At 46.4% G+C, this 12,877-nt stretch overlaps 1 protein-coding gene across 3 annotated transcripts in view; it reads left to right on the forward strand.

The window, feature by feature from the left end:
* Window positions 1–9,876: 9,876 nt before the first annotated feature.
* Window positions 9,877–12,877, forward strand: part of LOC119382689 (protein krueppel) — a 137,007-nt gene continuing 134,006 nt past the window's right edge. For 2 of the 3 annotated variants that reach the window (XM_037650496.2, XM_037650499.2), the window contains exon 1: window positions 9,879–10,405. The gene's annotated coding sequence lies outside the window, so the exon portion shown is untranslated. Of the gene's footprint in view, window positions 10,406–12,877 lie in introns of all 3 variants that reach the window. The other variant, XM_037650495.2, reaches the window with a different exon arrangement.

The raw sequence follows: 12,877 nt of genomic DNA on the forward strand, positions 1-12,877 counted from the left end.
CATCTCTTCTATGTTTTTCTTCTCGCATTAAATACTTTAAACATCTCTAGCTTGTTTAGGCCACTGACCAGTTGATGCTCCCATCAGATTTGAATGTACGAATGATTCTGGAAACTCGACGTTCGATACGTTCCTAGCTGGATGAATAAAGATTGCATTGAGATTTGTTGAGTCGTCTCCAGACATTCAGTAGAAAAGCATACTACATGCCTCATCCTGGGGCTATTATCTGCTTTGGTATGTTTTTTTTTTTTTTTAACTCGGGCAGCCGTCTACGGCATCTAGGTCTTCTGATTTCTTCCACATTCGTAATTTTCTGTGGACTTTCTTGATTCTATCCTTTGGATCCAAATTACTGGCCCTGTTTATCTCACCTTCATTTTGATATAAAACCAGGACGACTCCTGGTTGTCTACTTACACATTCAAATACATTGTACTATATTTGCCAGCTTTTCTCGACCTATTCCGCCATACCGTACGTCAGCACTTTTGAGGTACAAGTGTCTGCTCCCTTGAGACGCCCATTTCTTTTCAGTCGCGCTGAGTCCTTGTTCAAACTAGTTTTACAATGTGCTTCTATAACTTTGGACAAGGCCCAAACCATGCCATCTTGCACAACTCATTCGTGCTTCCACCGGGGATCCCCAATCCCGATTGGTCTGCCGACTTTTTGCCTTCCAGCACTGACTCAGTTAGAAGTTAAAGGGCCCCTAAACAACCTCTGAAAATGCAAAGAACAAGCGCGTTATAGTCTCCAGGCGTTTCCCGTCTCTTTCGGTACACAATTCGTGACGCCAGCAGTCTGTTCACATGACGTCATGATGAAATAAGCTCTCGATTGGTCCATATACGAGGGATGTTGTGAATTCTCTTCCACCCTGCTTTGCCACGCAGTCGCACGCCCGTTCTGCGTTGTCTCGCATGACTGTCGTGCACGATCAACTGATTTCAGTTCGTTTCGTGCGTTTTCGACTGTGCAAGCGTACGTATATAGGTAACAGCATGTAGCCGAAATGATAGGCTCAACACGTAGTGCTGACTTTGTTTACATGTTTTATGAAGAAATAAGTGGCGAATTGGAGACACTGCCTGTAGGAAGGGTAGTGAGGGCGAGAGAGAAACCACTCTCTCGTCTTTGAACTCGGAGTGCCTCAGGGGACTTTTAATTGGCACGCCTTGCTGTTGAATCGAGTGACAGCATCGGAGCGCCATCTCAACGACCACAGGTACAAACATGTAGCTGTGATCCGCCTTAACAGCCTTTTCTTTCCTTTCTTTCTTGCGCCACTCAGAGTGACGTCTACGCAGAACCCTCTAAGTAATCGTCGAGAAAGATAAAATGCTGCTATGTATGTCGTCCTTCCTGACATTTCGCGTACGTGTTCTTCGGAAGGTTCGAAGAAAAGCATTTTTTTTGTGTGTGTGTATGTGCGTCAGCGCATGCGTGTTCATCAGCGACTGCGCACATCGCGAGCTATGGGAATCTTTTGAATACCATACTGGCTTCCTTTCCACACCAATGCAGCGTGAACTTTCCGAGGCCTTCGAATGAAGTCCCCGCGCCGTAATGAGCTCCGCTGTATAGAACTGACGTGGTACGAGCGCAGCTGTTTACATTTCCCAAACCGGAACCGAGTCAACAAACCCAGCGATACTTCCGAAGTGGCTCGGTTGCTAAAGGCCTTCCTCATTATCTAAATGTCTCGTAGCCTTTCGCGGGCTGGTCGCGAACGGTCTACGTATATCGAAAGCGAAATCGAGAGAAAAAGGTTATGTTTATCGCGCGAGTGCGAATGTTTTAATGCGTCCTATAAAATGGAAGAGGTGAACTGCAGAGGCGCGGCGACAATGCGCTCTCGGGAATGATGTATGGCAAGTACACGCCTTCCTAGAGATATATGAGGACGTCACCTCGCGGCTCTGGCAAATGGAATACGGAAAGAAAGAAAAAGAAAAGAACGCGATTTCGATTCGTCGTTTGACTTTTGTGATATTTTGCTAACGATGTGGGCGGGGAGTCTGTACACGCTGCTCACTCGTTCTAAAATTAACTTTGTCTTTGCGCAGAAGGGATCGTACATACAAAGTTGTGTCAGGCAGTGGAGCTATATATGTATATAATATATGTGTGGAACATTTATATACCAACACAGTGCGAACAGTGTGTTGGTGAACAACGTCACAGGGACTACATGTCGGCAGATCATTTATTTATTTATTTATTTATTTATTTATTTATTTTTATTTATTTATTTATTTATTTATTTATTTATTTATTTATACGCCCAAGGCCCGAGGCCATTACAGACGGGAACGGAAGCATAGAAAAAAAAAAGCTAATTAAAATTCTTGGTTATAAAATGTTAGCTAATAATTCAGGAAATAAACGATGCCTTGTAAAGAGGCGATTCTTCCGTTAAGGTGGTTCTAGTCCTTTAAGTTCCAAGAGATAAATGAACGGGAGCGTTTTAGTGCGACGAGAATCGTTTTGTTCTCGATATAAACCGAGACCCCCGCCTACTGCTGAAGTGAACTTTCTTAGTGCTGGTATATGCTGAAATTGCTATAGACCACCAGCTTGTCCTCAAACGTGTGCGTATGGGGCCGCCGCTTAGCGTGCACTTAATTTGAGCGCACACCGAAATACCACTCAGTCGACACCTTTCACGATTGCACTGCACGTGCGGTGTCGAGACACAGGCACCTATATTGCTGACATATGCAGTCCTCAAGAATTCGACGATTGGCTGTAATGTTAGTAAACGAAGGCTTCCGAGGCACCGTTATAGCCTCACAATCGCGCAGCGTGCGTTACTCAAATTCAGAAAGCTGCCGAGAGGTGCATGCGGCTCTCCTTCTGCACTCGCACACAGCGAGCACGGAGATGTGTTTTAAAGAAAAAGAAAACGATTGAGAGTACTAGAGAGCCTGAGAGATGTGAAGAGGAAGGCCGGGAGGTTAACCAGATGTAGCACCCGGTTCGCTCCCCTGCGCTGGGGTGTAGGGAAACAGGGGTCGGAAAGAGGGTGCAGAGAGAGAAAGAAAAGAAGACGCACCTACACAGAATAAAAAAAAGGAACAACACGTACAGGAAGGGCGTTCTGATTACAGTCGTTCAGAAAGGCCGGTCGATCGCAAGAAGCGCAGTATAGCGTTTGCAGGGCCTTCTTTTGCGACGTTGTGTCGATGGCATAAAAGTCGGTCATCCAACTTGTTGAGCGGGTTGCAAAGGGACAGTGTGCACTATACTGTGGGCAGTCGCAAGAGATGTGTGCAATATAGTTTCTTCATTGCCGCAGTGGTCACGGGCTGCGGTGTCGGCCATCCCAATGCGGCACGCGTAGGCGTTGGTATAAACGCAACGCCCAACCTACACAAAAGGGTTGCGTCTACTCGGCGAAGTCTCGGTGGGGCCTGAAGAGTTAAGATTGGGTCAAATGAGTGCAATCGGGCATGCTTGAAGTGCTGCTCATTCCACTGTGACGTGCATGGTGCGTTGGCGAGCAAGCAAGCGGAGATTCCGTGCAGCTTCGGTCCTAGAAAGCGGTATATATATATATATATATATATATATATATATATATATATATATATATATATATATATATATATATATATATATATATATATGAGTAGATCGTGGTCTTCTGTGTGGGCTGAGCGGGCAGCTTGACGGGCCCGTTCATTGCCGATGATTCCGAACTGACTAGCTAACCACTGAAAAGTGATTTGACGTCCTTTCTCAATTAGGTGGTGTATTACCTCTGCAGTGTCCAGTACCAGCTGTTCGTGCGGTCCGCGGCGTAAGGCTGACAGTGCCACCGCAGAAAATAGTCCACTTGTGTGTCGGTTGGTCAATGACGAATTGTAACGCGGTACGAAGGGCTTCCAGTTCTGCTGCCGTCGATGTTGTTGCGTGAGATGTCTTGAATTTAATCGTCGTAACCAACCATGACAGCACGACTGCTCCGGTTGAGCTGTTCGGCAGGACTGATCCGTCAGTGTAGATATATGTACGGAGTCTTGGTACTTCTCGTACAAGAGAAGTAAAGTTAGCTGTTTAAGTGTCGGTGACAACTCCGTTTTTTTTCTTGACGCCAGGTATTGCAAGGTTGATATTTGGTTGAGTGAGGCACTATGGAGGAGTCAGAGGTCTTGGGGAAGGAGTGAAGGAAGTTGGTATCGATGCACCATGCGCGGTCACTGTTTGGAAGTAAGAGGTGCGTAGTCGGTCAGCGAGGCTAGGTGTTGGCAGGGAGTTCGAGCAAGATGTCTTATATGCGTCCTCAGCACTTCAACCTCAATATGGGTCTGAATTAGGTGGTCCCTTGCGACGGCTATAGTCGCCACTGTTGATGCACTCTCAGGCAAGCCTAGACATATCCGGAGTGCTTGGTCCTGAACACTTTGTAGCATCCGTAGGCTCGTTTTGCTTGCGTTGGTTAATGCAGGCAGGCTGTACCGTAGGAATCCGAGAAAAAGAACCCTGTATAGTCGGAACATAGCGGTTGTGGTCATTCCCCATGTCTTTCCAGCGAAGAGCTTGAACAAATGACAGATTCCTGTCAACCGCTTTTTCATGTATGATACATGAGGGCTCCGTGAGACGTCTCTGTCAATTATAACACCTAGTACCTTGTACGATCGAATGCAATGTATTCTTTGGCCGTTTATCATTATGCTGTAGCTCTCTATTGGTTTGCGCATAAGTGCCACAAGTGCATATTTCCAGACCTGTATTACGGAGGTAAATAGCAGCTTGAGGGGCAGCTCTCTGAATTCGCGATCGTGGCTGTAGACGTGTCACTGCAGACGTCCAAGCGCAGATGTCGTCCGCGTACATTGAAAATCTGACAGTGCTTGGCAGGGGCTCATGGAGAGCAATTAGCGCCAGGTTTAATAGTACAGGGATAAGTACGCCACCCCGGAGGAACGCCACGATATCTGTAATGTAGCGAAATGTCGCCGTCCTCGGTGCTCACGAAAAAGGAACGCTCGGAGAGATAGCTGCGTAGCCGTGCACTGGAACATCCCACCACCCACTCCTGCCTCTCCGAGAGCGGCGAGGATAGATGACGTTGTCATACGCCCCTTTAACATCAAGGAATAAAGAAACGCAGAGACGCTTACGGCCTTTTTCGTGTTGGACGTGTCGTACCAGGTTCGATGTGTCATACCAGGTCGACGACGCTGTCAATCGATGACCGCCCACGGCGAAACCCCGTCAAAGTATCTCGGTAGGTGTTGTGATGTTCCAAGTACCATTCTAGGCGTCCTAGTACCATCCTCTTCACTACTTTGCCCACGCCACTTACCAGTGCATTTGGGCGGTACGATGCTAGCACCAATGGTGACTTGCCAGGCTTCAGTAGTGGAACCAGGCGACTGGTCTTCCAACATACGGGGAGCGTGCCCTCTCGCCAGGATTCATTATATATCTCGAGGAGAGCCATTCTCGCACCTTCACCAAGATGACACAGTGCCTGTAGGAAATACCATCAGGCCCGGGTGCTGATGTCCGTCCATACAAAGCCAGTGCTGCTTTCAGCTCATGGATTGAAAAAGGCAGGTCCATGCGGTGATCACTCGGTGTCGGACAGCCACTTGAAGGCACGAAATTGCTGTGATCTGTCAGCTGGCCGGATAACTTGGCACAGAACTCTTCTGCCACGTCGACCTCCGATCGATGTTGAGAAATAGACGTGGCGGACTCGCACACGTACGAAAAAGTTATACAGAAATCTCAGTCAGGAATGAGCAAGTAACAATTTGATTTGTCATAATTCTTTACTTTCCAAAGAACATTGGATCCTGCGCAGCCTTCGTTATCGCTCGTATTAAATGCATTCTACCCGAATATGTTTTTGCGCCAATTATGAATTATACACGGAGCATAGCCGCAACACTGACGGAGCATTTCCTCGTCGGCATATGCGCGTTACTCGAATAAATTGTTCCACGAATTACAGAAAATGCTTTATTATTATTTTTTCCAGCTGAAATTACGAGGAGTGGAGCACTCATGCTCCGACACATAGCTACGTGTTTTATTGCGATGTCATTTATGCAGACGCACGGGACGCGGTCGCTCCACCATGCACTGTCGTGCTGTCAGGATGTCGACGCGCGTGCGCGCGGCATGTGCGTAAACGTTTAATAATAATAATAATAATAATAATAATAATAATAATAATAATAATAATAATAATAATAATAATAATAATAATAATAATAATATCCGGGGTGTTGCGTGCCAAAACCACGATATGATTACGAGGCACGCCGTATAGTGGAGGGCTCCGGAAATTTCTACCATCAGGTGTTCGTTAATGTGCGTGCACTGACAGTACACGGGCCTGTAGCATTTCGCCTTCATCGAAATACGACCGACGTGGCAGGCATCGCATCCGCGACCGACGGGTCAACAGTAGTGATGAAGAACTATCGATGCTATCGATAGCGGAGTCACATCGAACTATCGATGGTAAAAAATACTATCGATAGCGCTATCGATAGTAAGTACTATCGATAGTGTACAATCAAGAGCGCGAACTCATTGCAGCTTAAACTTGGTTCCCCGCGCGCGTAGTATACACAGTGGAGCCGGAGGAGCAGGCTGAAGGGCAAGAAAGTTGACATGCTTGTGTTCTTCACCAGAGTGCTTCGCTGACACATGATCATAAAGTCAAACTGTTCAACTGTAGCGGTAAGGAAACTGTTACATGTGGTGGTACTGAGCGGCTTCAAATTTAATAATAATAATAATAATAATAATATCTGGGGTTTAACGTCCCAAAACCAAGATATAATTGAGAGACGCCGTAGTGAAGAGCTCCGGAAATTTCGACCACCTGGGGTTCTTTAACGTGACCTAAATCTAAGTACACGGGCCTCAAACATTTTCGCCTTCATCGAAAATGCAGCCGCCGCGGCCGGGATTCGATCCCGCGACCTTCGGGTCAGTAGTCGAGCGCCATAACCACTAGACCACCGTTGCGGGGGCGGCTTCAAATTTATATTACATCTTATGATTTCAAAATACAAAAGATTATCAACAACTAAGTTTGTTAATCGTAAGGTGTAACTGGTTGCTTTTGAATACGAATTTATTAGTGGACATATTCGGGCATTTTCATTGCGGATATTATTTATTTTTCTCGCCAAAAATTGCTCATAAATTAAGCGAGGCTGATAGTAGGCTATCGCAAATATTTTGGCAATATGGCCAGCCAGCAACAGCATCATTATTCGCACCACTACGTATAGTTTGTCACGTGCTTGTGAGGGTGAAGAATTCTGCAGAAAGAATGGGAAATACGAAGCTCCTTGTTTGGGGGAACTTGTGCCCAGAAAATCAAAACTCATCATACAAGCGATACACGCTGCACATTGATAGCGGCGAGAACAGTCGCCGGCCGTCGAGTAATCTGATGATCGGTGGAAAGCTTCGTCTTTTATACCGATCAGTCATCGAACCTTCCAGCGTTATCGCTGGTTCTCGCGTAAGCTCTCGAATAAACTTGACTATTCGCGACCAGCGCGTAATCTCAACAAAATGATCTCAAACAATCGCGAAGCTTCTCAAACATTGCGGAGTTGTCTGCGTAAAACGCTCGGAGCAGTTTTTGTTGGTGTAACCCGAATACATCAAGACAAAGCAATAAACACACGTGCCAGTAACATCGCTAGTAATAGTGATGGTACTACCGGCCTGACTATCGATAGTTTGTCGATAGTAGTATACTATCGATAGTTTGTTTACACTATCGATAGTTTAAAAAAAACTATCGATAGTCAATTTACCGATATTTCTGCATCACTAGTCGGTAGGCGAGCACCGTAACTACTGTATATCACCGAGGCGGGAGTGCGTATAGAAGTTTAGAAGACCTCCGGAGACGGGCGCAGTGTGCTGGGATGCAAAAGCGACGAGGCAGTGTGGATGCACGGTCGGATTGTGCCGTGGCGGCACTGGAACGTTCCTATAGGGGCTTTATACATGCGCGACCACAGCAGCTATGCTCGTGTCAGCACGGCTAAGGATAGACTAGATGTAGAAAAAAAAAAGACAATAGCGGACTTAAAGTATTATGTAATGCACTATGGGGGAGCAATAAGCTGTCCATATAACCGAAAGTTGAAAACGGCTACACTCTGTAACCGGGGTTCTGCCAAATCGGTTCTAAGCCCGCGACTTCTGATAGTGGCATGCTCTTTATGCATGCGTCCCATACTGGGCAGCCGTGCATATTGTATATAGGCATGCATACCGCACCACTGCGCATGCATTGCATGGTTCTGTCCGGAATAAACGGTAAAAACGTCGAGCGAAACACATATCTATTCCTCTTCTTTGGCTGCTCATACACGATGTACGGTTCCTGTCGGTCTCTAATTGAGCACCATCGAGGTGCGAGGCCTCTAACTACACAGCCATCGTTTCTCGTCAAGCAAGGGCTGTGAGATGCCCGCAGAATTTTGCTGGACAAACTGCTGATGTTGCGCAGTAGCGGTGGTCGTGCCTGCCTCCTATTAGCGTACGTTCTGCACCGTACTAATGTGCGCGTCGCATCCACATGTCGTTATGTATACAACCCCCTTGGTTATAGCACCAAGGTGGCTCCGCGAGAGCTTTCGAATTCTGGGTAAAGTCGTGCGTGGACACCCCATATCGATTAAAAAAAAAAAGCAAATAAAAATGGCAGCAGCAGAACGATGACTCCAGGACGACGATGCTATGACTATAGAATATCGACTCAATCTAATCAAGCCAACAGATACTGAAGCCAAGGAATGCATAGGGACTGGCATTATTTAGCTTTTAATTGAAGCGTAGTTATTATAACATTAGGGACAATGAATTAGAGGGGACGAAAAAATAACTTGTCGCCGATGAGGACAGAACCCTGCAGGAATGCTTGCATCCCCAGGCGAGCGTTTCTGTCATGGAGACGCGATTATGATACCTGCTACAGACGCCACGAGGTTTTCTCTAATGTGAAAATGCTGAGGCACATGCACAAGAGAGCGAAAATGGATGCATGACCATGTTTGTAGTCTCCTGCCTTTTCTTTCTTTCTTCTTTTATTCTTTAGTGTTCGCTATACTCTGCCAAACAAATAGGAATCATTAAGTCGGCGCTATCTCCAGTGGTTCTTACACTGGCTCATGCGTTTTTGCCTATGGATCTTCGTGACTACGTGTATCTGATGAGCCCGGTAGCGCTTATCGGAGAGCTGAAGGTTCATACCGCGCTATATGTACATGTTCGTGACGTTAAGGCACTAAATCACCGATGACGTTCTGATCGGTTCCTTTACTGCGCTTTTCTTTCTTTTTTTTTCTTTTTTGTCCACACGCTCATGACTCGACCACGCGCTTTTTTACGAAAAAGACGTTTCCTAATCTGCATTCTTAGAACGATAAGACGCGCAATCAAGCCTCATGACATGCACGTCAACTCGCGCCAGCGTAATAGCGATATCAGAGTATGTATACCGTAGCAAAAAGAATAAATTAAAGCGTTATCAAAGACTGGGGCGCTTCCTTCATTCTATTTCCTACTCCATGCAGAAATTAAGCGCGCGCTGATTTCTAAAGTGTCTGAGTAAAAAAAAAATCAAAAGATTAAGAAACAGAAACGTCGTTAAACACAGCCGATGGCGCTTTGATCACGAGGTTTTTTCAACCCTTCTGAACTTTTTTTTTATTTTTCGTTCCCGCTCATTTAAATTTTTTCACGATCACCGCGGGGCACTCTCCCTCGCGCAGAGCCCCGGGTCTCTTTTCTTTCCTTGATTTTTTTTGTCCTTCTCGTTATTTTCTTTCTTTCGTTCGTTCTTTATTTATTTTTTTAACGGCGCTCAGCGCTTGGCGGCGCGTGGCCGTAGCGTACGGAGCGTCGGCCAGTCGAAGCGGCTGGCCCGCGCTGACTCGCGCGTCTGGCTAGGCGTGCTGGGGACCCGTCGCACCGCGAATCCATGCCTCGGCGACGGCGACGTAGACGGCGGTGGTCGCCGGCTTCGTCGAAAGCTCCGCGCGAAGGTCGTCGACGCGAAAGTCGCGGACGCGTTGCTCGCAGCTGCCGCGTCCTACGACGTTTGCGAGGCAGGCGGTCGCAGCACAACAGCTGAGGAGGATCGACGCCTTCGCTGTATCGACCTACCCACTCCCCCTTCTCGCTAGTGGTCGCGGCGCACGTTGTAGCCACCGCCTTCTCGCGAAATGGGGTTAAAACCGCGGCTCCTTTCCCCGATGCCGTGTCTTCGTCACGCGCTCCGTCACCACGAAGACGATACTACTCGGCTGCGCTGTCTTCTTCCCCTCCCCTTCTTCAACTCGCTGCCGACAACGACGACGCCTTCTTCTTCATCTGAGAGCCGCTGCCTTGCCGGTCCTGCACGGTAAGTCTTCGGAGCAGTCATATATACCGGCTGTTTTTCATATTCTAGACAACACATTTCTTTTTCTTTTATATATATATATATATATCAGTGACAGATAGCCGTAATGTAGTCCTTCAGATCGATTACCATGCGCGGAAGACATTCCTTGCACGAGAAATCAAAATATCTAATTGTTTCGTAAAATAAACTTCCCTATTTTCCAATTAATTATATTATGGCATACATAGCCACCGTCAGATTGTAGTCGCTGAGTTTGCGAGGCTTATCTACTTGCAATAAAACCTTTCAGAATGGCGTGAATCTTATGCGGCATCAAACTTGCGGTACAAATGCACTTTTGCATAAGTGCAGTTACGTTAATAAAAAGCAAAGCGCGGTTTTTTGCAATAAAGCACAAATGTAACCAGCACTCTCAAGTGTTTCCAGCGCATTTTGAAAATGCTTATGTCGAAACTACTGGTGTCAGCCTAAAAATCTGTCCAAAATTTTTACACCTTGCAAATCCACAGGTTACAATTTGTAAATTGCAATGTGCCTAAAAATAATTGACTTATAATTTAATTAGGGAATATTTACTCATTGGCTGTGCGGCTTTCTCGCGCAAGTAACATCGGCCACTTGGAATAATCGAGCGCAGCGGCTGTAACCATGCAATCTGTCACAGGCAATTTTTTTTTTTTTTTTTACAACGAAGCCCCGCCACGGTGGTCTAGTGGTTATGGCGCTCGACTGCTGACGGTCGACCTCTCCATCCGCAGATGGAGAGGTCGGCCCTACACCTTCGAAGAATATCGCGACTGGAGACAAAAACGAATGTAATCAAGGCTATTTGCAGGAGAGCCGCTCTTTGGCTGGCTTGGTGATACACATTACACTTCACAACAACACATGAGACAATGACGGTCGCGGGATCGAATCCCGGCCGCGGCGGCTGCATTTTCGATGGAGGCGAAAATGTTTGAGGCCCGTGTACTTAGATTTAGGTGCGCGTTAAAGAACCCCAGGTGGTCGAAATTTCCGGAGCCCTCCACTACGGCGTCTCTCATAATCATATGGTGGTTTTGGGACGTTAAACCCCAGATACTACTACTATTTTTACAACGAAAGCTGTTATGAGATCATTTCACCGGCCGTTTTTGGCGCCGTAGTTGTCCGCCGCCGCCGGTGTCCTTAACCAGTATCGCTCGAAATAAGAAAAAAATACGAAATAAGAAAAAAAAATTCCAAGATGGAACGAGGTTCGAACCTGGGCCCTCTGCGTACGAACCCAGTATTCAACCTCTGAGCCATGCCGGTGTTTCTTTTTTTCTTTCATGGTATTTATTCAACATAGGATATCACTTGAAAGCAATTGAATACAGACAAAGAACTAATATGTTGATTATGCTCTTATCGCAACACAATGACGAACAGAAGGCACTACAGAATTCGCAATCACCTCTATAGCGGATACATCACATAACTGATTTTTCAATTGTGTGCTAGAACAGCGGTAAAGATAAGCACCTCACCAATGCCGTATACCATTCTGGTTGATATTCTATTTGCTCGTAGACATCTCTTAGCTGAGTGACCAACCTAATGAAGTGGGCTGTTGAGGAAACTATCGGCTCTGCGTTTCTCTGCAACATGCGCGTCTTCCACAGGCTATGCATTCCAATGAGAAGAAACATGTCGAATGGTACGTCATTACAGCTCGCTGGCAAGAGATATCGCACGGAATGGGAATTTAGCACAAAGTCTTTTTGAAGAGTTCGTTGGAGCACATCCCAAAATAAGATTGCATCTCTGCAGCCTATAAAACAATGTTCAATTGTTTCTGGCACATCACACAGAGGACAATCAACGGACGACACAAAAATGTTTGAACGAAGCCAAGTCTTTACAGGCAAAGTCTCTGAATGTAATTTAAAAAAGAACCTTTTTGTCGATGGTGTCAGCGGCATTTTACGTACTCGATCTAAGACATCATGTCCTGGCAGTCCCAAGTATTTTGCACGATAAAGTGGTGGCGGAAACAGCATCGCTATTAAATCTCTGTAAAGATTTTTGCGTGATACGCCGGTGCTTGAAACTGCTTTGCAAAAAGGTCCTATACAGGCTTCATGTCGGGAAGGAACCACATTAGCATATGCAGTATAGCGTGGTAGAAGAGTAAAATAAGCACCACGCGTCGCACAACGCGAATTCTGTAACCAGGCGTCACACAATGCGAATTGCGCAACGAGTAGGTTGTTGAATGCTTCCAACCCATTACAAAGGGCTCTGCCATAATTCTTCGTCGTCATCAGGCACAGCATCAACAAAGTGCGCATAATGCCTTACATGCGTTTAGCGGTTACCATAGGCGTGCGCAGGGTTCGCCATCAGGGGGGGCGAAGGTTCATCGCAGCGCCCCCCCCCCCCACCTTACTAAGACAATATATGGGGCAGATTTTGCCCCCCCCCCTCTTAGGTGACTAGAAGGGT

This window comes from Rhipicephalus sanguineus, chromosome 2 (assembly GCF_013339695.2).
Source record: "Rhipicephalus sanguineus isolate Rsan-2018 chromosome 2, BIME_Rsan_1.4, whole genome shotgun sequence".
NCBI lineage: Eukaryota > Metazoa > Arthropoda > Arachnida > Ixodida > Ixodidae > Rhipicephalus > Rhipicephalus sanguineus.